The sequence below is a fragment of the Chlamydotis macqueenii genome, chromosome 7 (assembly GCF_036417535.1).
Source record: "Chlamydotis macqueenii isolate bChlMac1 chromosome 7, bChlMac1.mat, whole genome shotgun sequence".
Classification (NCBI taxonomy): Eukaryota; Metazoa; Chordata; class Aves; order Otidiformes; family Otididae; genus Chlamydotis; species Chlamydotis macqueenii.
The window spans coordinates 8260369-8264777 of record NC_141562.1 but is presented as its reverse complement, the minus strand read 5'-3'; positions in this window follow the sequence as shown (position 1 = coordinate 8264777).

The following is a 4409-nucleotide window of genomic DNA, read 5'->3' as shown; positions in this document are numbered from 1 at the left end:
TGTTTATTCAGAAGGCTTTCTGTTTTTCTTTTTAAACTCTGAAAACAATCTTCAAAGAGAAGTCCACATTTTTGTTAAAAGAAAGCCCTGAGCTTCAAATGAGTTTTTATTGTAACCATACTGTGAACTGCTTACCAATTCATGAGAAAAAAATAAAGCAGAGTACACTTATTAAGGAAATTCATGACACTACCAGAGAATAGAAGCCCACAAGGTTTTCACTACTCTCACACCTCAAAATGTTAGGCAAGTCGATCCATTATACCAGCACGCAATAAAAAGTCTCTGCTCCAAAGAGCTTGTTATCAAAGTGAGACAAGAAATGGAGGCAAACTGGCAGGAAAGTAGCAGGTAACAATAAGACAATATAGGTCAGGGCTGACAATATGGCCAGCAGGCTCTGTGTGCCTGCAGCCTAGCTATTGTCACTGTCTGTTGTTGACATTCCCACCAGCATGAAGAACTGCATGAAGACAAGCAAATTCATTCATGTTGGAAACTGTGTTCAGTGACTGATGGAAATGAGCATCACTGGCTGACAGGATGTGAGAGCTGGCAAGCCAATTTTGTATGAAAGATTATAGGTAAGCTGGAGATAGGTAATCCATCAAGGCCCTTGGAAGTGAAGACCAGCAATATAGATCTGATTTAATAGAAAAGAGGGAGCTATTATCTAAGGAGAGATAATGAGACCACACTTTGTTTACCTTCTGGTTATCATGAACTATTACTGCTCAAACTCCAGAATTTTCATTTTGATTGCTGTATGTGGGTACAAATCGCTTTTTATTGTTCCTCACCACTTAGTCTTTTCATCGGAGACCTGGCTGTACCCATTACTGTTCTCTATCTTACCTATCAAGATATTTATGCAGCCTCTCCCCATGATAGGCGTTGGTAACGGAGTTCCTTCTATTTCAGAAGTAACTACTACATAAGCAGGTGAGACTAAAAAACAAACAATCAAAAAACAAAGAGTTATGACTGTTATTTTTGTAAGCAGTACAAAGTCTCTATTCATGCTGACCCAAACCTGGCGCTGCTGTCTCTCACTGGCCACTGTGTGCACCTCTAATGGCAGTCAGTACTTAACTGGGGGGGAAATGCTTGATAAATAGAATTTCTCTGCAATTTTATTTCTCATGCCTTGTCTAACCAGTAATTCTTTTTTAATCTGAGTCTTACCCTAGCTGAGAAATGCACTATTCTGCTCTATCTCTGCATAAGCAGACTTTTCATAATGCATACTTCCAGCAAAGATGACAATGCAGCTTGGAGACCACCGTATGCTGACCCCATCTTTCAGCCCACTGCAGACTCAGTTGCCTGAGGCACAGATCTGATTTATTAAGGGCATGAGAATAGCAAGGGAATTTTCCCTGGTTTTGTATCTAGTTATTGCCTGAAAGATGGTGAGGTTGTTCTCTCTGCAATGATACAGCAACTTTTCTATCATTTTAAAAATATGATTTGTCCCTCCCTGCCTACAGTAGGCACTAAACTGCACCAACACAATCAACTTTATTTCATACATGTGAGAAGGGCTGGAAAGATGAGAGCTCTTATTTGGCAATTGTAAGTAGGGAAGCTTCCAGCTGAATTTATTTGAGAACAGTCTGGTTAACCAGAGTTTCCTGGAGAAGAGTAAGCTTTGCACAGACGTTAAGCCACAGGAGACAGAGAAGGATGAATCTGAGAGCTCAGCCCACAAAACAGGGTAACAAGTTTTTTTTGGAGGCACTGCAAATCCAGCTTGGCTGGTCTGGATAGCTCTTTGTGTGACTACTTTGTCTTCAGACTCTGTGAGAAAGGACAAGAGGGACCTTTTCAATCCACCCGGCCTTGAAGCTGCAAGCCGCCAGAGTAAGCTGGAAATACTACTGGGGAAACTAAGGCAGAGCACCTGCTGGGTTGTGTCTTGCCATGCAGTGGCAGTCTAATGCCATGTTACAGAGTAAATCTGTACTGTTGAAGAGATCACGGATATAAACTTTTTTTTTTTTTTGTAGAAAAAAACTTGTGTTTGAATTGACTTTTCTAAACAATCCTTTCCAGTTTGGCCCTTCTGTACTTGGTCCAGCCCTGGCATTCTCACTCTCCCATTGTGGGGCTAAAGAGCATTACACGCTTGCTGACTGTACCCAGCGGTTTGTGCCTTTGCTGCTCACCATAGATCCTGGCTACCCTGTCAAATTAGAACTACCTATGAGGTGAATTATTCACTTCTACAGCTGTGCAGAAACCACGTTGATTTGATTTACTGTTTTCTATTTTGTCTATTGATTTTTGGGTAGTCCTAACAGTGTGCTCCCATAAAAAGCCATACAGAACTTTGTGTACTCAGTTTAACAATTTTATTTGCAAAAGGTGTTCATGCCTCCATGTCCCCTTGCCAAGTTGCTCCAGGTATGAAGTACTAGATTTAATTTCTATGATTAATAGAGTACAAAGAAGATATATATTACACAACTCTCTCCCTGCTAGTTATTTGGGGTGCCAAAATTGCCGTACGCTGTCTGGGAACAGCTAGGAAGTGGGGGAGAGAGAGAAGCCTGACAGATCTTAGCTGCAAAAGGGCAAAAAGAACACAGATGGTTGAAAGCAGATTTCTGTATAAAATGAGCAACCAGTTTTCACCTGCATATCTAAGCAGATAAGATTGTTGCAGGTACCAGTACAAAAGTAGGCCTCTGAAAACACTTCTGAGAGAAACTTGTTTTCAAATTTTACAGCCACTGACAAGCACTGTGTATGCAAGAGCACAGAGTGACGGGCTTGGAGTTCACATCGGTGTCTTTTGAAGTTCGTACTACTAATGCCACATTCAGCATTGCCCTGATATTCATGTGCCTGATGTCACATACAAAGAAGAGGGGAAGAACACATCCTAGAAAATGGCAACAGAATCTCTGATACTGACAAAATTAAAAACTGTCAGGTGATTAGGCACCTCTGAGCTCAGTTCTGCCACAGCTAGTTTAAATCTGGTTTGGCTGCGTATACCTAACACTGCAGGACAGGGGTACTCAATGAAGTCTCTCTGCCTTTCACAATAGGTCTGCTAATAATTATTTTTAAGGTCCTACAGTTTGAGAGCCTGTAGAGTTTAAGAAGTGTCTCCTCTGGTTAATGTTCAGTGGCCTGGTGACACAAGGTAGACACTACCTTCCTTAAACAACTATCAAGGAAAGCGAATATGCAGCACTATGAGTGTCTTTGATATAGAGGCACAGCTCCTGTTAATGCAAAGAAATGTGATCCCTCAATTTAAGGTTAGGTACTGCAAGTGCTAATTTAAGAAAAGGTACATCAGAAGGGGAATCCACGCTGAGCTGAGATAATACAGTTCCCACCATTAATGTCACAGCCTTCTCACAAGGGCTTTCCAGAAACAGTTCACACCATCTATGTTTATTACCAACTGCAATGAAATGAATAGCTTGCATTAGGGTCATTTTGACAGTGGGTGAAAGGCCTAAACTCTGTGATATTCAGGCTGCAGTATCTGCTAGAACACCTTTTTCACGCTCTGTGCCTAATTCTCTATTGCAATAAAACCGCAATTAAACCACAGTGAAAACCAGCCTTCAACTGGGAATACAGCAATTCACCTCTCTCTGCACAGTGTAACATAAAGGAAGATTTGTGTGAATAAGAATCTGCTCACGTACGTCCTAACGAAACACAACTGAAAAAGAAAGCAGACAACTCTTGAAACAAGCCGTTATTTGCTGTTCTCTGCCTAAGGTATTTGTGTGCTTTTTTGTTGTTGTTCTTAACTGAAGAGCAGAAAAGGATGATGTCAGTGTATTTTATCCCTGGGTTTTTTTTGTTGTTTATTTTTAGAAGTGGACCAACAAATAACCATGACCTAAATTCTACAAGACAGAAGTGCACACAAGCACATTGTTGAATATCAGAATCTATTTCAGTTCAGACAATTTCAGCAGAACTGTACACTTGCATCTTCTTTAAAAGCAGACTACAAAAAACTAATTCACCAACAGAGTGAAAGTGAACAGTAAGGTCTAATATTTAAGACAGTAAAGTCACCCTTTTAACTTCTTTGTCTTCATACAGGGATAATGTGGACATAGCATTAAAATGCAGACATAAGTCTGTCAAAGGCAAAAATATAACAGCACTTCTAAGTGAGCATCAGTTTTATACTGTCATTAAAGTGAAGCTGGAATCTGGATGGAACAAGCTTCAAACTGGGCATGTGCGGATCCTGCCGCCTCCTGTATTTATATGGAAGCCGCTGCTGCTGCCCTTTGCTAAGCTGAAGATGGAGTGAAGCAAACTGAAGCTCTAGTGAGGAACTCTGCATTGGATCTCACATTATTCCAGAGAATCTGACAATCTGCTTTACACATACACAAAAAGGTAAACTGGCTGACTTCAATTCA